This window comes from Papio anubis, chromosome 13 (assembly GCF_008728515.1).
Source record: "Papio anubis isolate 15944 chromosome 13, Panubis1.0, whole genome shotgun sequence".
NCBI lineage: Eukaryota > Metazoa > Chordata > Mammalia > Primates > Cercopithecidae > Papio > Papio anubis.
The window spans coordinates 3,612,738-3,639,628 of NC_044988.1; the positions used below are offsets into that span (position 1 = coordinate 3,612,738).

The 26,891-nt window shown below is 44.5% G+C and overlaps 1 pseudogene; it reads left to right on the forward strand.

Annotated features, from left to right (window-relative positions):
* The first annotated feature begins 22,282 nt into the window (after positions 1-22,282).
* LOC101013412 lies at positions 22,283-22,707 on the forward strand (annotated as a pseudogene).
* Positions 22,708-26,891: the final 4,184 nt, after the last annotated feature.

The window sequence follows — 26,891 nt, forward strand, 5'->3', positions numbered from 1 at the left end:
ACTGATTCAGCCACATACAATTATTTTGATCACCTGCTATGCACCTGTGGTGTTCTTGGCACTAGGAATCCTGCTGTGAGTGAAGCTGAGCTCCTGCCTGTGTGAAGCCTGGGCCACATGGGTCTTCCAGATGTGCTCTGAAGTCACTGTCAAAAGTCATGGGCACTGAAGAGTTTCATGTGCCTGACACTAGGGAAGATACCAAATTCTACATTTGCCTCCAACGGGCACAAATGTCAGTTTCCATCAAGCTCCACCCTGTCCAGGTGACTCCAGTTGTGGCTCTTTTCATACTATCTCCCCTTCTCCTACAAGTGCCACCAACAGGCTGAGGTGGGGAGCTGGGTTTAGAGATGCTGGTCTGAACCTCAGGTGAAATCCTCTCCCTTATGTTGCAGGAGAATGGGTGCTCAGATGGAGAGTCAGCATTCTTCTCAGGATTGGAAGGTGCTGTGGCTGGGGGAGTCTGCATTATGTTCTGGGCTGTGAGCTTTTCCAGAATTCCACTCCACAGGCACATGTCTGCTGTGTATGCATTTCTTTTTTCTTTTTTTTTGAAACAGAGTCTCACTCTGTCACCCAGGCTGGAGTGCAGTGGCGCGATCTTGGCTCACTGCAAGCTCCACCTCCTGGGTTCACGCCATTCTTCTGGCTCAACCTCCCAAAGTAGCTGGGACTACAGGCACCCACCACCATGCCTGGCTAATGTTTTGTATTTTTAGTAGAGACGGGGTTTCACCGTGTTAGCCAGGATGGTCTCAATCTCCTGACCTCATGATCTGCCCGCCTCGACCTCCCAAAGTGCTGGGATTACAGGTGTGAGCCACCGTGCCCGGCCTTTGCATTTCTTGATATAAATCAGAAGTCCCTGAGTTCTCCAGTCTTGAATGTCTATGTCACATGTCTATCTGCATCTGAGGATGCTGGAAGTTGAGTCTGTTAGGAGGCCCCTGAATATGTGCTTGTCCCGTTGGTGCTTCCAGGAGGTTGCCTAACCCCTCATTTCTCTTTTGTTCTGTGTTTCTTGCTCTAGGCTATTGCTCCATTTTCTGTAGGTCACCTCCTGCCACCTCTTCTCCAGGGTGATGGTGTTTGCAACACACAGTTCCTTGTCTTGGTTTCCTAAGCATCTTACTTCTGAAGGTGAGATACTGGCTGTAACAATTAAGAAACTATTATTACAAGCTTGGGGATAACACTAGGTACTTAAGAAAACAACGAATCAAACCTGAGCTTCAGATAAGGATCACAGGATTAATGCCTGCCTTGTAGCTGATGACCGGGATAAAGACCAGGTGCCTCCAGAAGTGACTCTCCTCAGGTCCCAGCCAGCTGACAACTGCATGCACTGATTATCTCTTTCTCTCCTTTTCTTTATCTGCATACTGTTTCCAGGCCTTTGCTCACCCTGAAGGAGTCTCTGTTGCAAAAAATTGAGGTGAAATTCACATAATATAAAATTAGCCAATTTAAAACACACATTTCAGAGGCACTTAGTATATTCACAAGGTTGTAAGAAACATCACCTCTAGTTCTAAAATATTTTCTTCACACCAAAGGAGACCAACCCCTGTACCCACCAAGCAGTCACTCGCTGTTCCCTCCTCCCCCTAGCCCCTGGTACCCACCAATCTGCTTTGTGTTTCTATGAATTTACCTATCTTGGATGTTCCATATAATTGGAATCATACCACAACATATGACCTTCAATTTCTGCCTTCTTTCACTTGTCATAATGTTTTCTGGGTTCATCTACATTGTCAATGAAGTATCAATACCTCATTTATTTTTAAAAATCGTGGTAAAATATACATAACAAAAATTTATCATTTTAACCATTTCCTTTTTTTTTTTCTTTGAGACAGAGTCTCCCTCTATTGCCCAGGCTGGAGTTCAGGGGCATAATCTTGGCTCACTGCAACCTCTGCCTCCCGGGCTCAAGTGATTCTCATGCCTCAGCCTCCCGAGTAGCTGGGATTACAGGTGTGCAGCACCATGCCTGGCTAATTTTTGTATTTTTAGTAGAGATGGAGTTTTACCATGTTGGCCAGGCTGGTCTCGAACTCCTGACCTCAGGTGATCCACCCATCTGGGCCTCCCAAAGTGTTCCACCCACCTGGGCCTCCCAAAGTGCTGCGATTACAGGCGTGAGCCACCATGCCTGGCCCATTTTAACCACTTCCAAGTGTACACGGTTCTGTAACATTTAAGTACATTCTCATTTTGGGACAACCTACACCACTGTCCATCTCCAGAACTTTTTCACCTTCCCAAACTGAAACTCCAAGTCCATTATAGACTTTCCACTCCCTGTCCCCCAAATCCCTGACAACCACCATTCTACTTTCTGTCTGCCCGATTGTGAGTATTCTAGGTACCTCCTATAAGTCAAATCATACAGTGCTTTTCCTTTTGTGACTGAGTTATTTAACTTACTATAATGTTTTCAAGGTTCATCAGTGTGTCAAAATTTCCTTCTTTTTAAAGTGAGTTGAGATCACGCCACTGCACTCCAGCCTGGGTGACAGAGTAAGACTCCGTCTCAAAATATATATATATATAGTTATCCTTGTAGGCATGATGTGGTACCTCATTGTGGTCTTGATTTGCATTTCCCTAATAAGTAATGATGCTGAATATCTTTTCATGTGCTTGTTGACTATTTGTATATCTTTAGAGAAATGTCTAAGTCCTTTACCCATGTTTTAATCTTTCTGTTATTTAGTTGTAACATTTCTTCCAGATATTGGACCTAGGAGCTCCCTTTAAAGATCTTGGACCATAGGTACTATATTGGTTCATTTTCTGTTACCTATATCAGAATTCCTGAAACTAGGTATTTTATAAATAAAACGAATTTATTTCTTACAGTTATGGAGGCTGAGAAATCCAAGGTTGAGGGACTGCCTCTGGTATTCCTGTCTCTTCTCCTTTTTCCACTAAAGGCCTGGTTGCCTTGACTGCTTCCAAGAGACTGGCAGGGAAAAGCAGTCTAACCATCCACAAATATCAGCTAGATGGTAAGCCTCCAACTCTCAATAATGAACCTGCCTACTGAGGGAAACACAGCCAACTCCAAATACAATGGGATTTTCTTGTGTTGTTTGTTTGTTTGAGACAGGGTCTTCCTCTGTCTCCCAGGCTGGGGTGCAGTGGTGCCATCTTGGTCCACAGGTCTAAACCTAAACCTTGGTTCACTGACGTGATCCTCCTACCTCAGCCTCCTAAGTAGCTGGGACTACAGGTGTGTGCCACCACATCCCGCTAATTTTTTATTTTTTAGTAATAACAATGTTTTGCCATGTTGCCCAGGCTGGTCTCAAACTCCCGGGCTCAAGCAATCCTCTGGCCTTGACCTCCCAAAATGATGGGATTACAGGCGTTAGCCACTGCACCAGGCCAAAATTAGTTTAGACCAGATCAGATTGTCCTACTTAATAGCCTTTACTCTGAGATATTGGTTAAGCTAACAGAGCTGGGTCCCAGGCAAACTCACTGAGTCTAAGCCCCGGGGTGGTGGCACCTGCCCCAACCTCCACATTGCCCAAACCTTGCAGAGGCAGGAAGTTCCTCCTTCCTGATGTTGCAATCAGTCCTAGTCAGTTTCAGAATTTGGGGTCATATGCAGATTACAAAAGGCCATCTTCAAAGAAGCTGCTTATAGATTTCATGAAGTTTCTTAGGAAGTGAAACTTTCTGATGTATAGACAGCAAATGGCTTCCAAGAAGAATAGTACTGCTCACATAACAGTGCAGTATGAGCCAGGTACAGTGGCTCATGCCTGTAATCCCAGCACCTTGGAAGGCCAAGGCAGGCAGATCACCTGAGGTCAGGAGTTTGAGACCAGCCTGATCAACATGGAGAAACCCCATCTCTACTAAAAATACAAAAAGTTAGCCGGGCATGATGGTGCATGCCTGTCATCTCAGCTACTTGGGAGATTGAGGCAGGAGAATCACTTGAACCTGGGAGGCAGAGATTGCAGTGAGCCAAGATCGCACCATTGCACTCCAATCTAGGCAATAAGAGCGAAACTCTGTCTGAACAAAACAAAACAAACAAACAAAAGAACAGTGCAGTATAACCTGAAATGGGGTATACAAGCATCTTTTCACCCATGATAGGCCACTCCTTACAAGGAATCCCATTATTCACTTTAAAAAAGAAATGGCGGCCGGGTGCAGTGGCTCATGCTTATAATCCCAGCACTTTGGGAGGCCGAGGTGGGCGGATCATGAGGTCAGGAGTCATGAGGTCAGGAGTTCAAGACCAGCCTGGCCAACCTGGTAAAACCTCATCTCTACTAAAAATACAAAAATTAGCTGGGCATGGTGGTGCGTGCCTGTAATCCCAGCTACTCAGGAGGCTGAAGCAGGAGAACTGCTTGAACCGGGGAGGCAGAGGTTGCAGTGAGCCGAGATTAGGCCATAGCACTCCAGCCTGGGCAACAGAGCAAGACTCTGTCTCAGGGTGGAAAAAAAAAAAGAAAAGGCTATGTTAAAGTTTTGACAGTAAATAATTTGTAAGTCATTCCTCTTATATGGTGAAAACAATATCTACTCTCCTATAATGAAAAAAAAACTTTTTTTTTTTTTTTTTTTTTTGAGACAGAGTCTGACTCTGTCGCCCAAGCTGGAGTGCAGTGGCACAATCTCGGCTCACTACAGCCTCTGCCTCCCAGTTTCAAGCAATTCTCCTGCCTCAGCCTCCCAAGTAACTGAGACTACAGACGCGCATCACCACGCTCAGCTAACTTTTTTTATTTTTAGTAGAGACGAGGTTTCACCATATTGGCCAGGTTGGTCTCAAACTCCTGACCTAAGGTGATCCTCCCACCTCAGCCTCCCAAAGCACTGGGATTATAGGCATGAGCTGCCACGCCCAGCCTGAAAAAAAACCCTTTAAGGAAGGTTTTTTTAAGGTTCCTAGGGCTGGTTATTACTGGAAATCATAAACAAAATGACCATTTAAGTATAAGAATCATCTGAATATCTAGCCTGGCCAACATGGTAAAACACTGTCTTTACTAAAAATACAGAAATTAGCCAGGCATGGTGCATGGTGGCACATGCACCTGTAATCCCAGCTACTTGGGAGGCTGAGGCAAGAGAATGGCTTGAACCCGGGAGGTGGGGGTTGCAGTGACCCAGATCGTGCCATTGCACTCCAGCCTGGGCAAACTCTGTCTCAAAAAAAAAAAAAAAGAAACATCTGAATTAGACTTTTAAAATTATGACTGTATATCATAATTCAATCAATAAATATATTAAATGATTTTTTTTCTGTGAAGGATAAAGTAGTATTTTCCCTAAAACTAATCATAAGAAGAAAAGTACTTCCTTTAGCACAAAGTTATAACATAGGCCAGTGGTTCTCAAAGTGTGGCATAGGGAACCCTGGAGAATCCCCAAATCTTTTTTTAGGAGAACGGTCTATGAGGTCAAAAGTATTCTCAAAACAATACTGGGGCCAAGCATGGTGGCTCATGCCTGTAATCCCAGCACTTTGGGAGGCCAAGGCGGGTAGATCACTGCAGGTCAGGAGTTCCAGACCAGCCTGGCCAACATGGTGAAACCCTGTCGCTACTAAAAATACAAAAATTAGCTGGGTATGGTGGCACTTGCCTGTAATCCCAGCTACTTGGGAGGCTGAGGCAGGAGAATTGCTTGAACCCAGGAGGCAGAGGTTGCAGTGAGCCAAGATCACGCCAGTGCACTCCAGCCTGGGCAAGAGTGAAACTCCATCTCACAAAAAAAAAATACTGGGAATGACTTGTCTAATTTACTTTCATTGTCTCATGAGTGTACAATAGAGCTTTGCTGAGTCTGTAAGATACATAGTATTATATATATACAATTGAATCCAATGTCTTCTTTAAGGCAGAAAAAAATTTTTGCAAAATTGTAAAACAATGCCATGCTTCTCACTATAACATTTTTCTTTTGGATATTCTTTTGTGAAGTTCTCTTTTGCATAACTATGTTATTTATGTTAACATTTTTATTGTATTCATGTCAATATTATTTTAGATATTTCATTTTTAAGTTAGCCTACGGTGAAATTGACTTTTCTTATGTACAGTTTTATCAGTTTGTTTGTTTTTTTTTTTTTTTTTTTGAAACAGGGTCTCACTGTCACCCAGGCTGAAGTACACTGGCACAATCACAGCTCACTGCAGCCTCCACCTCCTGGGCTCCAGCGATCCTCTCACCTCAGGCTCCCGAGTAGCTGGGACTACAGGCATGCACCATCACACTGGGCTAATTTTTGTATTTTTTGTAGAGATGGGGTTTTGCCACGTTGCCCAGGCTGGTCTTAAACACCTTGGCTCAAATGATCCCCGAGCCTTGGCCTCCCAAAGTCCTGGAATTACAGGCATAAGCCACCGTGACTGGCTATTTCCAGAAGGTTTAAAAAATACAGATTCATATAGCCACTGCTTCAATGCAGATACAAAAGAGCTCTATCACCCTAAGAAACTCCCTCGTGCCGCTCCCTTAAGGCCACATTCTCCCACTAACTCCTAGCAACCACCGATTAGTTCTCTAATATTTATAGTTGCATCTTTTTGAGGTTGTCATATAAATGAAATAATACAATATGTAAACCTTTGAGACGGGCTTCTTTCACTCAGAATGTTACCTTTGAGATCCAACCAACTTGCTGGGTCCCTTTTTTTGCGGGGTAGTGTTCCATTCACCGTATGGATGTACTAAAGATTACTAACCCATTTACCAGCGGGAGAAGTTTTCAGTTGTTTCCAGTTTGGGGGTATTACAAACAAAGCTTTATGAAACACTGCTATACAAGTTTTCATGTGACCATAACTTTTCTTTGTTTGTTTGCTTGCTTGTTTGTTCGTTTTTGAGACAGAGTCTAGCTCTATCGCCCAGGCTGGAGTGCAGTGGCGCGATCTCTCCTCACTGCAAGCTCCGCCTCCCGGGTTCACGCCATTCTCCAGCCTCAGTCTTCCGAGTAGCTGAGACTACAGGTACCCACCACCACGCCCGGCTAATTTTTTTGTATTTTTAGTAGAGACAGGGTTTCACCATGTTAGCCAGGATGGTCTCAATCTGCTGACCTTGTGATCTGCCCGCCTCAGCCTCCCAAAGTGCTGGGATTACAGGTGTGAGCCACCGCACCCGGCCATAACTTTTCATTTGCTAAGGTAAATAACTAGGAGTGGGACTGGTGGGTCATATAGTAAGCATATGTTTAACTTTATAAAAGGCTGACAAGCGTTCTTCCAGAGTGACTGCATCATTCTGCATTCCCACCAGCAATGTGTGCAAGTTCCAGTTACTCCACATTCTTGACATCACTTGGTCAGGTCAGTTTTTTTATTTTAGCTAATGGTGTGGTGTATCACTATGGTTTTTTTGTTTTGTTTTTATGGAGGCAAGGTCTCATTCTGTCGCCCAGGCAGGGGTGCAGTGGCGCTATCATAGCCCACTGTAACTTCAATCTCCAGGGCTCAAGTAATCCTCTCACTTCAGCCTCCCAAGTAGCTGGGACTACAGGGGTGTGCCACCATTCCCAGCTATTTTTTATTTTTAGTAGAGACAGGGTCTCACTATGTTGACCAGGCTGGTCTGGAACTCCTGAGCTCAAGCAATCCTCCTTGGCTTCCCAAAATGCTGGCATTACACGCATGAGCCACTGCCCCCAGCCTCACTATGGTTTTAATTTGCACTTCCTGATGGCTAATGATGTTGAAAATATTTTCTTGTGCTTATTTTCCATTGATATAACTTCTTTGATGAAGTATCTGCTCAAGTCTTTTACCCATTTTTTACTTAAACTCTATTTTCCTTCTGTTGAGTTTTGAGAGGTCTTTATATTCTCTGAATACCAGTCTGTCAGATAAGTGATTTCTCACTTATCTGACATTTTCTCCAAGTCTGTGGTGTGTATTTTTATTCTCTTCACAGTGTATTTTGCAGAGCAGGGGTTTTAACTTTTATGAAATCCAATTTGTCATGTTTTTAGTGGATTAGGCTTTTGACATCATATCTAAGAACTTTTTGTCTAACTTCAGTTCATGAATATTTTCTTCTGTTTTCTTTTTTAAATATGCTTTGAATTTTCACATTTACATGTATAATCAATTTTTAGTTAGTCTGTGTATAAGGTGAAATTTAGGTCAAGGTTCAGTTTTTTGCCGGATGACTAATTATTCCAACACTGGTTTTGGAAAGACTGTCCTTTCTCCTTTGAATTACTTTTGCACCATTGCCAAAAATCAATTGGCCATCACCTCATACCCATCAGAATGACTACTGTAAAACAAAACGAAAAACAGAAAATAATGAGTGTTGGTGTCAGAGGCGTTTGCACCAGAGCAACTCCATCTTGAATAGGAGCTGGGTAAAATAAGGCTGAGACCTGCTGGGCTGCATTCCCAGGAGGCTAGGCATTCTAAGTCACAGGATGAAATAGGAGGTCGGTACAAGATACAGGTCACAAAGACCTTGCTGATAAAACAGGTTGCAGTAAAGAAGCCAGACAAGGCCGGGCGCGGTGGCTCAAGCCTGTAATCCCAGCACTTTGGGAGGCCGAGATGGGCGGATCACGAGGTCAGCAGATCGAGACCATCCTGGCTAACACGGTGAAACCCCGTCTCTACTAAGAAATACAAAAAAAATAGCCGGGCGAGGTGGCAGCGCCTGTAGTCCCAGCTACTCGGGAGGCTGAGGCAGGAGAATGGCGTGAACCCGGGAGGCGGAGCTTGCAGTGAGCTGAGATCCGGCCACTGCACTCCAGCCTGGGCGACAGCGTGAGACTCCGTCTCAAAAAAAAAAAAAAGAAGCCAGACAAAACCCACCAAAACCAACATGGTGATGACAGTGACCTCTGGTGGTCCTCGCTGCTCATTATACACTAATTATAATGCATTAGCATGCTAAGAGATACTCCCACTAGCACCATGACCTTTTACAAACGCCATGGCAATGTCAGGAAGTTGCCCTATATGGTCTAAAAAGGGGAGGAACCCTCAGTTCTGGGGATTGCCCACCCCTTTCCCAGAAAACTCATGAATAATCCACCCCTTGTTTAGCATATCATCAAGAAATAACTCTAAGTCAAGCAGCCCATGCCACTGCTCTGCCTATGGAGTAGCCACTGTTTATTCTTTATTCCCTTACTTTTTTTTTTTTTTTTTTGAGACCGAGTCCTGCTCTGTCACCCAGGCTGGAGTGCTGGAGTGCAGTGGTGCGATCTTGGCTCACTACAACCTCTGCCTCCTGGGTTCAAGCAACTCTCCTGCCTCAGCCTCCCGAGCAGCTGGGACTACAGGCACACACCACTATGCTCAGCTAATGTTTGTATTTTTATTAGAGATGGGGTTTCACCATATTGGCCAGGCTGGTCTCCAACTCCTGACCTTGTGATCCACCCGCCTCAGCCTCCCAGAGTGCTGGGATGACAGGCATGAGCCACGGAGCCTGGCCTATTCCTTTACTTTCTTAATAAACCTGCTTTCACTTTACTCTATGAACTTGTGTCCAAGAACCCTCTCTTGGGGTCTGGGTCGGGACCCCTTTTTGGTAACACTGGCAAGAATATGGAGAAACTGAAACTCTTGAGCACTGTTGTCACGATAATGTAACATGGTGTAGCCACTAAGGTAAAGAGTATGGTGGCTCCTCAAAAAATTAAAGAGAGAATTACACTATGATCCAGCAATTCTACTTCTGGGTATATATTAATAATAATATATACTAAATAATATATACTACTACTAATAACCAAACTTGATTTATCCTACTGTACTCTCCCAACACAGAGTACTTCAGACACCAGAAGTGTGTGGGGTTCTCCCCAAGACTGCCCCTCACTTCCTATGCCAATTGCAAGCCCCAGGTTGCTTTACCTGCACTTCTGACTGACTGGCTAGAAATGGGGGATCCCCACCTCTGGTCCGATTAATTTGCTAGAGTGGCTCACAGAACTCAGGAAGACACTTAACTCTTAACTTACATTTCCCAGTTTCTCATAAAGACTATTACAAAGGATGCTGATGAAAAGATGCCTAGGGTAAAAGATGAAAACGGACGTGGAGCTTTTATAGCCTCCCAGGCATGCCACCCTCCAGGAACTTTCACAAGTTCAACTATCCAGAAACTTCCCACACCCTGTCATTTGCAGTTTTTTATAGAAGCTTTGTTGGGTAGGCATAATTGATTAAACCATTGGCCACTGGTGATCAACTTAACCTTGAGCCCCTTTTTCCTCTCTAAAGGATGGGGCTAGGGCCAAAAGTCCCCACCTTCTAATCATTTCTGGTGACCAGCCCCCATCCTGAAGCTACCAGCCATCTGTCAACTCATTAGCGTACAAAAAGACATCACTTTGGAGATTCCAAGGATCTTAGGAGTTGTATGCCAGGAAATTGGAACAAAGACCAAATATATATTTCACAGTATAACAATACCCAAAAGAATTGAAAACAGGGAATTGAACAGATATTTGTATACCCATGTTCATAGCAGCATTATTCACAATAGCCAAAAGGTAGAAGGAACCCAGGTGTCCATCCATGAATGAATGGATATACAAGATGTAGTATACATATACGAGAGAATATTATTCAGTGTTAAAAAGGAAAGAAATTCTGACAAATGCTACAATATGGATGAACCTTGAGGACATTACATTAAGTAAAATAAGCCAGTCACAAATACTATATGATTACTTATATGAGGCACCTAAAATAGTCAAGCTTATAGAAAGAGAAAGTAGAATGGGGGTTGCCAGGAGTTGGGGAAAGGAGAAAAGGGCAGTTGTTGTTTAACGGAAATAGAGTTTGTTTTGCAGGACAAAAAAGTTCTGGAAAGTAGTTGTACAAAAATATGAATGTATTAAACCATACTGAACTGTATACTTAAAAATGGTTATGATGGTAAATTTATGTTACATGTATTTTACCACAATTTAAAACAATCAATTGGCCATATTTGTGAGGATCTATGTGTGGGTTCCATTCTATATGTCTAAGTCTTCTCCAATATCACACTGCCTTGATTTCTGTAGCTTGATAGTGTCTTTTTTTTTTTTTTTTTTTTTTGAGACAGTCTTGCTCTGTCACCCAGGCTGGAGTGCAGTGGCGCCATCTCGGCTCACTGCAAGCTCCGCCTCCCCGGTTCACACCATTCTCCTGCCTCAGCCTCCTGAGTAGCTGGAACTACAGGCGCCCACTACCACGCCTGGCTAATTTTTTTGTATTTTTAGTAGAGACGGGGTTTCACTGTGTTAGCCAGGATGGTCTCGATCTCCTGACTTTGTGATCCACCCGCCTGGGCCTCCCAAAGTGCTGGGATTACAAGCATGAGCCACCATGCCTGGCCTTTTTTTTCTTTTTTTTTTTTTGAGACGGAGTCTCGCTCTGTCGCCCAGGCTGGAGTGCAATGGCGTGATCTCAGCTCCCTGCAACCTCTGTCTCCTGGGTTCAAGTGATTCTCCTGTCTCAGTCTCCTGACTAGCTGGGATTACAGGAGCCTGCCACCACGTCCGGCTAATTTTTGTATTTTTAGTAGAGATGGGGTTTCACCATGTTGGCCAAGCTTGTCTCGAACTCCTGACCTCCGGTGATCCGCCCACCTTGGCCTCCCAAAGTGCTGGAATTACAGGTGGAAGCCACTGTGCCTGGCCTTGATAGTGTCTTAAAATTGAACATTGCTTATTTTTTATTTGGGGGAAGGGGGTGAGGTAAGATGGATAGCTATAAACAGAACCACTAGTATTGTAAATATATTCTTAAATAAACACAATGGACACAGTCTGATAAGTTTTATGCTGAGAAAGATGGGGCCATGTTATATTCCTTTGTTTTCCAGTGCCCAGGCCAGTGCCTAACTACCATGGAGTAAGCACTCAATAAATGAGAAACAGTCTTGGAAAAAAATAATCTGAGCACACAGAATATTTTCCAGCGTGCACTACAAAAAACATGTAGTCAAAAATATCCATAGAAGTGTTGCTTAGAATGGGGTAAAAGCCCAAGGAAAAAACCACCCTCGCAGGGTTAATGAGAATTACAAGCCAGGCTTTAGGCTGAATTGTGGTCAGGCATCAACCAGGCACTGGTGTGCTCTGACTCATCTCCCTGCAGCTGCTAACCAATCGAGGGTCATGCAGCACACTGACCACCTGCTCCCCCACTGCTCCCATAGATAGAATCTGACACGAGACCTTTTTACCTAAGAATTGCTTAAGGTGTTTTTCAGATCCTGAATTCCAGCTGAATGGCTGATGCCAACCGGTCTGAAGACCCCTACCAAGAAACCGATTCAGCATCTCCTGGTCCCGTGACCTCACCCCCAAACTTCTCAACCAATCAGCAATCCCCATACTTTAGACCATCATCTGTCCAGACCCCTTAAAATCTCCATCCCCAAACCTCTCAGGGAGGCAGATTTGAAGAGTCCTCTCATCTTGTCTTCTTGTTCAGCTGCCCTACAATTATTCAACTCTTTCTCTGCTGCAATCCCCACTGTTTTGGTGCATTGGTTTGTTACCATGCAACAGGCAATCAAACCTGATGGTTCTATAACCATATTCAAGTGAAACTGAGAAGTAACTATATAAATGTGAAACAGAGAGGTGTGACTTAGAAATTGTACACATTGGGTGTCACAACTTCCCTATACTTTGTGTTTTCATACTGACCTTGTTCAACACTAATAAAGTGCCAACTTTGACTGACTGATTGTGATTCTGATGATGATGAGAAGGAGGAAGAGGAGGAGAATAGGAATACGGTAAGAAGATTTTAAACCACTCTCTTTTCTCATCTTCCAAGTATTTACAAGTGGCTCAGTTTTTCCAAGTATTCCTTTCTTTCTACAGAACTTCCATTAAAATAAAAAACAATTCTAAATCAAGCCTTATGGACAAGAATTAATGGTTCTCCCTAATATATCCCAAATCAGTGTGTCATTTGAGTAAGTCACCTCTCTACCAGATTCTTATTTGTCCTACATGTAACTGGGGTTTTGCAACAGATGTTACTCTTCCTTCTCCTTTCCAGGTCTGTTAGAAACTTTACTAGGAAAGCCTGAAAGTAAAATCTGTACTGTATATAAATCCAGAGAAATGTTGATACTGACTAAATAATTTCCTCAAATCTGGTCACCTTTCTATAGGAAAATGCCTCATCTTAACAATATTTCATGCATAAAGTCATTTGGCCTCTTACCTGCATTGTTGGATATTTTTAAGACCAAAAGCTTACTAAACCCAGAACAGTGAAAGCATTCAGTTGAAAATAAAGTGGGCCGGGCGCGATGGCTCAAGCCTGTAATCCCAGCACTTGGGGAGGCGAAGGCAGGCCCGGATCACAAGATCCAGAAAGATCGAGACCATCCTGGCTAGCACCGCAGTGAAACCCATCTCTACAAAACACAAAAATTAGCCCGAGGCGAGGTGGCCCGGCCTGTGGTCCCAGCTACTCGGGAGGCTGAGGCAGGAGAATGGCAGGAACCCAGGAGGCGGAGCTTGCAGTGAGCTGAGATCCGGCCACACTCAACCTGAAGCGACAGAAGAATAGATCTCAAAAAAGCAAAGTGAAAAGCCACATATGTCTTAGAGGGAGAAAACAGTGCTAATGATTTTAGGCTTTAATAGTTTCAAGATCCCGACCGGCTGTTCTCAAAAGCCATCTTTGCATTGTTCCTCCTCGGGCTCCTTGCTCGCCACGGACTCCGGCAGCTTTATCGCCAGAGTCCCTGAACTGTGCGTGCTTGCGTTCCTTCCTTCCTTCCTTTTTGTTTTTTGTTTTGTTTTGTTTTTGTGTGTGTGTGTGTGTTTGGTTTTTTTTTTTTTTTTTTTTTTTTTGAGAAGGAGTCTCACTCTGTCGCCCAGGCTGGAGTGCAGTGGCCGGATCTCAGCTCACTGCAAGCTCCGCCTCCCGGGTTCCCGCCATTCTCCTGCCTCAGCCTCCCGAGTAGCTGGGACTACAGACGCTTGCCTAATTTTTTTGTACCACCCGGCTATTTTTTTTTTTTTTTTTTTTTTTTTGTATTTTTAGTAGAGACGGGGTTTCATCGTGTTAGCCAGGATGGTCTCGATCTGCTGACCTCGTGATCCACCCGCCTCGGCCTCTCCAAGTGCTGGGATTACAGGCGTGAGCCACGGTGCCCAGCTCTCGCTTTCTTTTTAATCCCCTGCATCAGATCACCAACGTGCCCCACCGTGTCAGATGCAGCCCTAGACACCAGCTCTGAAATCATCACCAAGGACTTAAAGAAGAAGGAAGTTGTGGAAGAGGCGGAAAATGGAAGAGACGCCCTGCTAACAGGAATGCTAATGAGGAAAATAGAGAGCAGGAGGCTGACAATGAGGTAGATGAGGAAGAGGAAGATGGTGGGGAGGAAGAGGAGGAGGAAAAAGAAGGTGATGGTGAGGAAGAGGATGGAGATGAAGACGAGGAAGCTGAGTCTGCTACAGGCAAGCCGGCAGCTGAAGATGATGAGGATGATGATGTCCATACCAACAAGCAGAAGACCGACAAGGATGACTAGACAGCAAAAAAGGAAAAGTTAAACTGAAAAAAAAAAAGGCCACCGTGACCTATTCACCCTCCATTTCCTGCTTCAGAATCTAAAGGTGGTCACCTTGCAGTATTGAGGCCCGCCCGCCATGGGCAGTGCCACCCACAGATGACACACACTCTCCACCACCCAACCCAAACCGTAAGAATTTGCAACAAGGGAGGAAAAAGAACCAAAATTTCCAAGGCCCTGATTTTTTTCTTAAAAGTACTTTAAGAAAAGAAATTTGTTTGTGTTTTTTATTTACATTTTATATTTTTGTACATATTGTTAGGGTCAGCCACTTTTAATGATCTCAGATGACCAAAGCAGCCTTCGGACCGTTCTCTGTCCTACTTCTGACTTTACTTGTGGTGTGACTGTGACCACGTTCATTATAATCTCAAAGGAGAAAAAAAAAAAAAACTTGCAAAAGAAAGCAAAAACAACAACAGAAAAGCAATCTGATTCCCACCATTCCAGTAACTTTTTTGTGTATGTACTTAGCTGTACTGTAAGTAGTTTGTCTGAGATGGTTAAAAAGGCCGGCTGGTGTGGCGGCTCACGCCTGTAATCCCAGCACTTTGGGAGGCCAAGGCGGGCAGATCACCTGAGGTTGGGAGTTCAAGACCAGCCTGGCCAACATGGAGAAACCCCTGTCTCTACTAAAAATACAAAAAATTAGCCGGGCATGGTGGCTCATGCCTGTAATCCCAGCTACTTGAGAGGCTGAGGCAGGAGAACAACTTGAACCCGGGAGGCAGAGGTTGTGGTGAGCCAAGATCTGCCATTGCACTGCAGTCTGGGCAACAAGAATGAAACTCCATTTTGAAAAAAAAAAAAAAAAAAAACAGGCCAGGTGCAGTGGCTCACACCTGTAATCCCAGGCCTTTCTTTGGGGGTCGCCGAGGCGGGCAGGTCACGAGGTCAGGAGTTTGAGACCATCCTGGCCAACATGGCAAAACCCGGTCTTTACTAAAAATACAAAAAATTAACTGGGTGTAGTGGTGGGTGCCTGTAATCCCAGCTACTCAGGAGGTGGAGGTTGCAGTGAGCTGAGATCGTGCCACTGCACTCCAGCCTGGGCAACAGAGTGAGATTCCATCTCAAAAACAAAAAGGCCAAAGATAAAAGGTTTCTTTTCTTTCCTTTTATTTTTATTTTTTTAAGATGGAGTCTTGCTGTGTCACCCAGGCTAGAGTGCAGTGGCACCATCTTGGCTCACTGTAACCTCCACCTCCCAGGTTCAAGTGATTCTCCTGCCTCAGCCTCCCGAGTAGCTGGGATTACAGGCGCATGCCATCACGCCCAGCTAATTTTTGTATTTTTAGTAGAGACGGGGTTTCACCATGTTGGCCAGGCTGGTCTCGAACTCCTGCCCTCATGATCTGCCCGCCTCGGCCTCCCAATGTGCTGGGGTTACAGGCGTGAGCCACTGCGCCTGACCTTTTTTTTTCCTTTTTTTGTCTATGAAGTTGCTATTTTTTTGGGGGGAGGCCTGTTTGATGTATGTGTGAAACAATGTTGTCCGACAATAAACAGGAATTTCATTTTGCTGAGTTGTTCTTAAAAAAAAAAAATAGCTGCAATGTCCCAGAGAGAAAAGTAATAAACAAGTAGGCTTTCAAAAATATCAAGGTTATTGGTGTTTAAAATCAAACTATGGCTAGGCACGGTGGCTCACGCCTGTAATCCCAGCACTTTGGGAGGCTGAGGAGGGAGGATCACTTCATGCCAGAAGTTCAAGACCAGCCTGGCCAACATGGTGAAACTAAAAATACAAAAATTAGCCAGAGGTAGTGGTGCACACCTGTAATCCCAGCTACTTAGGAGGCTGAGGCAGGGGAACCACTTGAACCTGGGAGGCGGAGGTTGCAGTGAGCTGAGATCACATCACTGCACTATACTCTGGGTGACAGAGTAAGACTCCATTTCAAAAAAATTTTTAAATAAAATCAAACCATTAGAGTAGTTCAGACTTCCCCTAACACCTGCAGGGCCCAGACTAAGAATGCAAAAGAAGGCCCAAATATGCTACATCCAGGTATTTAAGTTGCAAATCGAATTAAACTGTCAGAGAAAACATGCTCTATCTTCCTAGCTTGACAAATGCACCTTTCTAAAATATTAAAAGTTTTTTTTGGCAGGGGGTGTGGAGGGGACAGAGACTCGCTCTGATGCCCAGCCTGGAGTGCAGTGGCACGATCTTGGCTTGCTGCAACCTCCACCTCTCAAGTGCAAGCAATTCTCCTGCCTCATCCTCCCAAGTAGCAGGATTACAGGCATGGGCCACCACACCTGGCTAATTTTTCTTTTTTTTTTTTTTTTTTTTTTTTTGAGATGGAGTCTCACTCTGTCACCCAGGCTGGAGTGCAGTGGCCGGATCTCAGCTCACTGCAAGCTCCGCCTCCCAGGTTCACGCCATTCTCCTGCCTCAGCCTCCCGAGTAGCTGGGACTACAGGCGCCCGCCGCCTCACCCGGCTAGTTTTTTGTATTTTTTAGTAGAGACGGGGTTTCACCGGGTTAGCCAGGATGGTCTCGATCTCCTGACCTCGTGATCCGCCCGTCTCGGCCTCCCAAAGTGCTGGGATTACAGGCTTGAGCCACCGCGCCCGGCCAATTTTTCTAATTTTTTAGTAGAGACAGGGTTTCACCATGTTGACCAGGCTGGTCTCAAACTCGTAACCTCAGGTGATCTGCCCACCCCAGCTTCCCAAAGTGCTGGGATTACAGAACATTAAACTTTTAAAATTGGTTTAAAGCTCTATTTCTCCTAAAGTTAAAAATGGAGCTAGTGCAATGGTGTGCACCTATAAACTCAGCTACCCAGGAGGCTGAGGCAGAAGGATTACTTGGCTCAAGAGTTTGAGACCAGCCTGGGCAACACAGCGAGACTTTGTCTTAGAAAAAAAAAAAAGGCAAAATGTCAAGATAATTGAGTGTTATTATGGTTGAAAGTGTCTGGATGCTCTGATGATAAGCTGGTGATTTGGGGATGAGCAAAAAAATAAAATACATATTGCTTTTTTTTTTTTTTTTTTTTTGGCCTTCACTTATTTTATTTTCCAAGACGGAGTCTCACTCTATCACCCAGGCTGGAGTACAGTGGTGTGATCTCGGCTCACTGCAACCTCTGCCTCCGGGGTTCAAGCAATTCTCCTGCCTCAGCCTTCTGAGTAGCTGGGATTACAGGCATGCGCTGCCATGCCCGGCTAATTTTTGTATTTTTAGTAGAGACGGGGCTAGTCCTACATACATACAAATGTAAGAATAGCATGCATCATTCAGTGTTACAAAATGTTTCTCCGGTCCTATACGCAACTGTGGTGAATACCAAAGTAATTTAAGTACCTCAGGAATCAGAACTGGAATGTGACAAGAACATGAATGCTCAGCATACCAATATTTCAATGTGGCAAGAGTTAATTGCTTTCATGCTATCCACGTGTAAGGATTTGGCAGGCAATTATGTTTGTTTCTTCCCTAAGTGCCTCCTCCTCTGGAATCCTTCCTCTAATTGGAACAGTATCTGCTTTGACATCAATAGCATACAACCCACAAACTCTCATGACCTTCGATGCAGATGCCTTGTGTTTTGGGAGCATAGATCAAGAGATATCTCTTGGTGAGCAGCATTGCACATAAGCGTGGGTGTTTAGGGCTTTAGGTCATGCTGTGCCAGAATAGGGCATGGGGTCCTGAGAGACGAAAGTACCATTTGCCTGTAACAAAGCAACATAGGTATTGGGGTGTATAAAATGTGTTGGGGTGCTAGGGTTCAGAGCAGGGTCCCTCTTGCCTGGGTCTAAAGGAGATACTGCTGCAGTTCATAAACAAAACATTTGTACTAATTATGCCAAGAAAATTCTTTGTTCAACCTGATTCTACCCCTTTTAGGTATCCAATATAATAAATTACAACTCCATAGTATTAAATTAATATCTTCTTAAAGTAGAATCATAAGAACAATAGAGAAATATAGTAATAAGGGAAACAATAAATTGGGGTCCTGTTCACTAGCAAATCGTGCCTGTTCATTGTTGAAAATGTGAAAATGAAGGTAAATAGCATTATTTCCTAAAGCACGTACACAGAGTAGAGCTGTTGTAATTGTGTTTTTGACTTTTTGCAGTTCAGAAAGTTTCCTAGGCCGGACGCAGTGGCTCACACCTGTAATCTCAGCATTCTGGGAGGCTGAGGTGGGCAGATCGCCTGAGGTCAGGAGTTTGAGACCAGCCTGGCCAACATGACGAAACCCCATCTCTACTAAAAATTACCCACTTTCCCTAGTTCATTCAACAGTGGGATTCCTGTGGATTTATGTTTTCTAGTTTTGTGGGGGGAAAATCAGAACTACTTTCCCAGAGGAAGTAAAAGTTCAGCTGAGAATTAAGGAGATGGCATTCAGCTACGTGAAGTGCAGTAATCCAGGTAAAGTATCGACCTGTATATCCCCCTGGTTCTCAGTAGTGCTCAGGGGACATTCCCATTAGTGATGATTCACATGGCAGTGAGCAGGAGAGGCAGCTGACTGCCACGCAGGACCACTGTTGTTTTACTCCTAGCTATTTCTCTTGCTCAAGCAGTAGTATACAAGTGGGCATGTCATATATTAAAAAATACATATTCAATATATACAAATATGTATCATATATTATTTGTATTATATATATCTATAGGTATCCATCTATCTATCTAGGAAACAACATTAAGAAATGTAAGAGCTGGTCCCTTGCACTGGAGAAGTTTATACAGCAGTGAAGGATATAAACAGGAGAATCAGACTTAGGGAATATGAATAAGGAAAAAACATCACAAAATGCCAGGTGAGTGAGTGACCTGCATCATACTTGCACTTAAAGCTTCATCTCTTCACTCCCTGAACAACCAGTGAAACAGAAGGCAAGGATAGGGGAACTGGCTGCCAGCTGATTTTGATGTCTTATGCCACCAAGAACTTCTTTCTGGCCTGGAGCAATGGCTCATGCCTGTAATCCCAGCACTTTGGAGGCTAAGGCAGGCAGATCACTTGAGGCCAGGAGTTTGAGACCAGCCTGGCCAACATGGTGAAACCCTGTCTCCACAAAAAATACAAAAATTAGCCAGGCGTGATGGCACACACCTCTAGTCCCAGCTACTTGGAAGGCTAAGGCATAAGAATCGCTTGAACCTGGAAGGTGGATTTGCAGTGAGCTGAGATCGCGCCACTGCACTCCAGCCTGGGTGACAGAGCAAGACTCTGTCTCTGGAAAGAAAAAAAAGAAGTTCTTTCTGATATCCAGGACCTCTTCCGTCAGAAAGAAAAACACCACGAAAAGAAACCAGTCACCCCATTACAGTGTGCAGGTAAAGAGCACCGAGTTAGACCTTTTCCTCCAAGGGCTGGTCCCAAGCTGCAACCTGGGCACTCCTATAGCTAGATGCCTGTGGTATGCAGCGGCTCCGCAGCCCGAGGCCTTTGCTTTGCAGAGGCTGGGCTCATCCCACTTACCTGGGCCTGGTGAAGAGGGAAGGGAGGAGAGCCAAAGGTATGGGGCAAGAGAGGGTGAGGAGAAACAAGGAAGACAGAGACTGCAGCACTCTATGGTCAATGGCATAAAGGACGGTTGGCCACCTGTTGTCAGGGCCACTGTCACAACCTCCTGCCACTCCCATGCATGGGAGCGGAAGGGCTGGGCCTGGGTGCTACCTGGGAGGGGCATCCATCCGTATTCTGGATCTCGGCTCCACCTGTGCCCCTTCCCCTCTGGAACTCCCACCCTCACCTGCGTCTCTCTGCTGGGTTCAGTCTTTCCTTCAGGGGAAACCTCTGGCACTGTTTGTCCAGGTAAAATCAGAGCCTCAGCTTTATTCTGGGAAGTTCTGACTAATAATTACTGGGGAGAAGAGGGAGGAAGCAATGCAGTAAATCAAGAAAGGAACAGGCGCTGCTGAGGCCTCCACCACTGCGTTGTCACCGTGCTGTTGTGGTGCTGCTGTCAGCACCCCCGGGCCCACTCAAACCTTTCCATTTCTTACCTACGTTTGGTCTCATTAATTCACATCTAGAAATGTATTCAAATGAAAAACAATCCAGGATGTATGCATACATTAATTTTCAGGGATGTTTAGCAAGGCTATTTGTGGTAGAAAAATTGGAAGCTGGAAGCTACATAAATAAACTAACAATAGGTGACTGATTCTAAATCATGGAATTTCGTTTGGGAAAACTTTGTTTTTTGAGACAGAGTCTAGCTCTGTCACGCAGGCTGGAGTGCAGTGGTGCGATCTCGGCTCACTGCAACCTCTTCCTCCTGGCTTCAAGTGATTCTCCTACCTCAGCCTCCCGAGTAGCTGGGATTACAGGCGCCCACCACCATGCCCAGCTATTTTTTGTATTTTTAGTAGAGACAGGGCTTCACTGTGTTGGCCAGGCTGGTCTCAAACTCCTGACCTCATGATCCGCCAGCCTCAGCCTCCCAAAGTGCTGGCATTACAAGCATGAGCCACCGCACCTGGCCAGAATTTTTTTTTTAGACAGGGTCTCACTCTTTGTCCAGAATGCAGTACAGTGGCATAATCATGACTCACTACAGTCTCCAATTCCTGGGATCAAGCAATCCTCCTGCCTCAGCTTCCTGAGTAGCTGGGATTACAGATTCATACAATCACCCCTGGCTAAATGTGTGTGTGTGGGGGGGTGGGGGAGATGGGGGTCTCTCTGTGTTGCCCAGGCTGGTCATGAACTCCTGGGCTCAAGCCATCCTTGCACCTCGGTCTCCTGAAGTGCTTGGGATTGTAGGCATGGGCCACCACACCCAGCCTTTTAGTAGTATTTATTGCACATATTTAAAGTCATTTTATGGGAGAATATATATGATTGACAGAAAATGCTCACTATAGGCCAGGCGCGGTGGCTCACGCTTATAATCCCAGCATTTTGGGAGGCTGAGGCAGGTGGATCACTTGAGGTCAGGAGTTCGACACCAGCCTGGCCAACATGATGAAAGCCTGTCTGTACTAAAGATACAAAAATTAGCTGGGCGAGGTGGCCTGTGCCTGTAGTCCTAGCTACTTGGGAAGCTGAGGCGGGAGAATTGCTTGAACTCTCAAGGCAGAGGTTGCAGTGAGCTGAGATCATGCCACTGTCCTCCAGCCTGGGCAACAGAAGGAGGCTCCGTCTCAAAAAAAAAAAAGCCCACTATATATTGAGTGGGGAGAAAACAGTTTACAAAACAGATTTTAGCTGGCTTCAAAAGAAAACAGGGAGACATAATACGATGGGCAGAGACGGGGAAGTGGTATCTCTAGGTAGCTGGATGCTAGGAATAAATATTATGCCATGTTATTTTTGCAAAGATAAGAGAAAAAAGGATATTTTTTAAACTGCGGGGGTGGTCAGCAGTTCACTCACCGGTGCTTGTGGGCTTTGTTCCCTCCCTGGAAAGGGACGGAGGATTCCACATCCAGAGGGAGCCCTGCCATCCATGCTTCTGAGCTTTAAGTCACTAGGACTTCTTTCCAACTTGTGTGCTGAGGAGACTCCAGTGTTGGCCTCAGTTCCCAGGCTGAACTCAGCAGCTCAGCCCATGAAAACTTCTGTATTGAGACAAAGGAAAGGATCTGTCAGAAAGCAACACCTATTGTCCCGACACTACCAAAGAGGACAGGTAACAAAGAAGCTGAAGACGGGTGGTAGAGAGAGGTGTAACATTTCAGCCCCTCAGTCTAGAAATGTTAGTAGAATCAAGAACAGCTTAATAGACCAAGAGTCAGAATCCCCCGATGAAGATTCTTCATAAGAAAAAAGAAAGAAGACAGGGATATAACTCAGCAGCAGCTGTAGGGCAGGCCATGCAAGATGGGGGAAAGAACAAAAATTTTCCAAATAATCAAAATGGGAACTCTAAACTTTTCAGGTCCCAGCTTACTCTTTAAATCTCAAGCTAATCAGAACTTTGCCAGAGTCAAACGTAGCGAGCCTCCATCACCAAGTGTTCTTCCCAAACCACCAAGCTATTTCTTTTAATTCTTCCAATAAGGAAATAATGACATTGTAACTGAAAACCTTACTTAAAGTACAGGTACAAAATAAGATAAAGTACTAATGTTTACATTTAGCTATGTTTACGGATAGTTGTCAACTGGTCTAAAACAAATTCACCAAGGGATTAATGTATTTGTGTAGAACTGTTAATTAATATAAAAAATATAATTGACTTCATCTTATTTGTTTTATGTGTTGGGTGCACTGTGATGTAATGATAGCATCAGTGCAACTTAAAGTACTAAATTAATAATTGTATTAACTATTAAGTGTTCTCAAATGAGTTTTTTTGTTTTTTTTTTTTTTTGAGACAGAGTCTTGCTCTGTCACCCAGGCAGAAGTGCAGTGGTGCAATCTCGGCTCACTGCAACCTCTGCCTCCTGGTTTCAAGCGATTCTCCTGCCTCAGCCTCCGGAGTAGCTGGGATTAAAGGCGTGCATCACTACGCCCAGCTAATTTTTATATTTTTTGTAGAGACAGGGTTTCACCATGTTGGCCAGACTGCTCTCAAACTCCTGACCTCAAGTGATCCGCCTGCCTTGGCCTCCCAGAGTGCTAGGATTACAGGCATGAGCCACTACACCCAGCCTCAAATGACTAACTTTTAAGTGAAACCATTCAAGTTTAGATTTGGGGACTGGCAAGGGAACCAACTTTTTCTATTGAATGTTGGAGGAAAATAGTAATATAAGATTATTATTCATAGATAGTAGATTGCTGAAAGTGAATCAGATTGTTAACATCTAGCTAAGACACAGGATTGAGAAGTAGGTAAATTTCTGAAAGTTCAGTATACTAGAAGCACTCAAACCAGTAATATGCCAACAACCTGATGCACCGACAAAAGAAAATGTGAAGTTTCCCTAATAGTTGCATTTTAGTAAATTGTACAGTGGTGAAACTGGAAAGGGCACTTGGAGTTTATTAGAACAAGGCAGAGTATACCCCAATGGCCCTTTCTCTAAATGCAGTGGAGAGGTGTCTGCCAACAAATACACCAAAACCATTGTGTGTTTTTTGTTTTTTTTTTGTTTTTTTGTTTTTTTTTTTTTTGAGACGGAGTCTCGCTGTGTCTCCCAGGCTGGAGTGCAGTGGCGTGATCTCGGCTCACTGCAAGCTCCGCCTCCCGGGTTCACGCCATTCTCCCGCCTCAGCCTCCCAAGTAGCTGGGACTATAGGCGCCCGCCACCTCGCCCGGCTAGTTTTTTGTATTTTTAGTAGAGATGGGGTTTCACCATGTTAGCCAGGATAGGTGTTTTTTTTTTTTTGAGACAGAGTCTCGCTCTGCTGCCCAGGCTGGAGTGCAGTGGCACGATCTCTGCTCACTGCAAGTTCCGCCTCCCGGGTTCATGCCATTCTCCTGCCTCAGCCTCCCAGGTAGCTGGGACTACAGGCGCCCGCCACCATGCCCGGCTAATTTTTTGTATTTTTAGTAGAGACGGGGTTTCATCGTGTTAGCCAGGATGGTCTCGATCTCCTGACCTCGTGATCCACCTGCCTCGGCCTCCCAAAATGCTGGGATTACCGGCGTGAGCCACCGCGCCCAGCCCAATACCATTTTTTAAAAAATATCATTTAATGGTCACTCAATAGCTTACAAAATACATTTTTATGGCTGGGCATGGTGGCTCACACCTGTAATCGCAGCACTTTGGGAGGCCAAGGCAGGCGGATCCAAGGTCAGGAGTTCGAGACCAGCCTGACCAACATGATGAAACCCCATCTCTACTAGAAATACAAAAATTAGCCAGGCATGGTGGCACATGCCTGTAATCCCAGCTTACTCAGGAGGCTGAGGGAGGAGAATCGCTTGAACCCAGGAGGTGGAGGTTGCAGTGAGCCAAGATCGCGCTACTGCACTCCAGCCCAGGCAACACAGCGAGACTCCGTCTCAAAAACAAAACAAAACATTTTTATATTACGGCACTGCCTAAGCTATTCTGATAGTAATGTGACCGTATCATTTCTGCAAAGCTTGCCTTGGGGAAAGGAAGCTTGCTTTTGAGAGATGTATAATGTGAAAGTTTTAAGTAACTAGGGAAGAAAGAGCCATGTAAATACATGTAATAAACTTGTAGCATATGTAAAGTTTTCTTGGCCTTTATCCTACAAAAATGCAATATTTTAGTATGAATTTGCTGAATATAAGAGTGTGGACTTTTGTTTTGTTTTGTTTTTTAATAGCGTGGCCTAATTTTAAAGGTCCAAAATAAATTTTTTTTTTTTTTGGAAAAAAAATCACTTTATTCTGGGTGGGTACAGTGGCTCATGCCTGTATGTAATCCCAGCACTTTGGGAGGCTGAGGCGGGCAGATCATGAGGTGAGGAGATCGAGACCATCCTGGCTAACACGGTGAAACACCATCTCTACTAAAAATACAAAAAATTAGTCAGACATGGTGGCATGTGCCTATAGTCCCAGCTACTCGGGAGGCTGAGGCAGGAGAATCGCTTGAACCCGGGAGGCAGAGGTTGCAGAGAGCCGAGATCACGCCACCGCACTCTAGCATGGGTGACAGAGCCAGACCCATCTCAAAAAAACAAACAAACAAACAAAAAAGAACTTTATCTTAAACTAAAATCTATTGCCAGGCACAGTGGCTCACCCCTGTAATCCCAACACTTTGGGAGGCCAAGCGGGAGAAGATCGCTTGAGGTCAGGAGTTCAAGACCGGCCTTGCCAACATAGTGAAACCCCAACTCTATTTTTTTTTCTTTTTAGATGTAGTCTCGCTCTGTCACCCAGGCTGGAGTGCAGTGGCACAATCTCGGCTCACTGCAACCTCCGCCTCCCAGGTCCAAGCAATTCTCCTGCCTCAGCCTCCCGAGTAGCTGGGATTACAGGCGCCTGCCACCACGCCTAGCTAATTTTCATATTTTTAGTAGAGATGGGGTTTCACCATGTTGGCCAGGCTGGTCTCAAACTCCTGACCTCGTGATACGCCCGCCTCGGCTTCCCAAAGTGCTGGGATTACAGGCGTGAGCCACTGCACCTGGCTGACAATTTGCATTTTTAACTGCTTCCCAGATGATGCTGATGCTGATGCTGATGGTCCACACTTCTGAGAATCTCAGAAACAAAGTCTTATATTCAACAACAAAATTTGCATAATTCTGTCGCCCTTTTGTCTCAACTAACAGCTTAAGGGAAAGAGAATAGATTTAGTAAGTATCATCCAGAATACACACAATGTCATTTTATTTAATTCTCACAACACTCTACAACATAATTGTTACATCATTTTGTGGACGAGGATGTTACATCTCAGAAATTAAGCAACTTGTTCAACATTATACAGTAAGGAAGGGGTGAAAAAATGTGTTTGACTTCAAAATCTACATTCTCTGTTATAACTTGCCGCTTCTAGTGATGTTTAGCCAGCATAATTATATTAGCCCAGAATTTTAACTTCATTCTACTTTCTATGTGGTGGTCTGTCTTCTACTTCGTTGTAGTCTATTTTAAAATTTTTGTTATAAACTGTTTCAAATTACCTAAAGAAGGCCAGGCACAGTGGCTCACACCTGTAATCCCAGCACTTTGGGAGTCTGAAGCAGGCGGATCACTTGAGATCAGGAGCTCGAGACCAGCCTGGCCAACATGGTGTATTATAATACACAATAAAAGATGGCTATTAAAATTATAACTTGGGGGAAGTGTTAGCCACACTAACCACATGACAAAAGACATTATGAAGAAACACATCTTAGTGCTCACCAGTAGCACAGGTCATTGTTCCTTAGGAGCTGGTCCACCATGTTCTCCACTGGCACAAACCAGCTGGGCACCGCTTTGTAAACAAGGGGAGTGTCTCTCACATCGCCAAGTACTAACGAATAACCATATCACATACCTGTAATACATATAAATTCAATTATCTCACTCTCCTGTATAAACACAGAACCCCATCTCTCTATCAGACGCACACATACGACATTCCCAGAATATATAACCCTAATAACCACTTACTGAAAAATACAAGCACATAGCTCCACAAAACATTCATCTAAACTGCCATGCCCTTGAACACACACACAAACTCAATACTCATGTAGTTCCCTATATGCCCTAAATATATCTGCGATTAACTAACATGCCGCAAATATGCAAACATGCAAACATGCCACCTGATATCCCCAAATACACATACAGTCCCACAATACCTGCACATATGTAATCACACTTCCAAATGCTCACACAGAAATAACTCCTCCATTTTCCAAGACACAGAATCATACAAACTCTACCTCACAACTGCACACATTCATTCTACCAGTCCCCCAGTAGTCATGGATCTGCCCTCACACACTGAAATAGCCATATGCAACCCC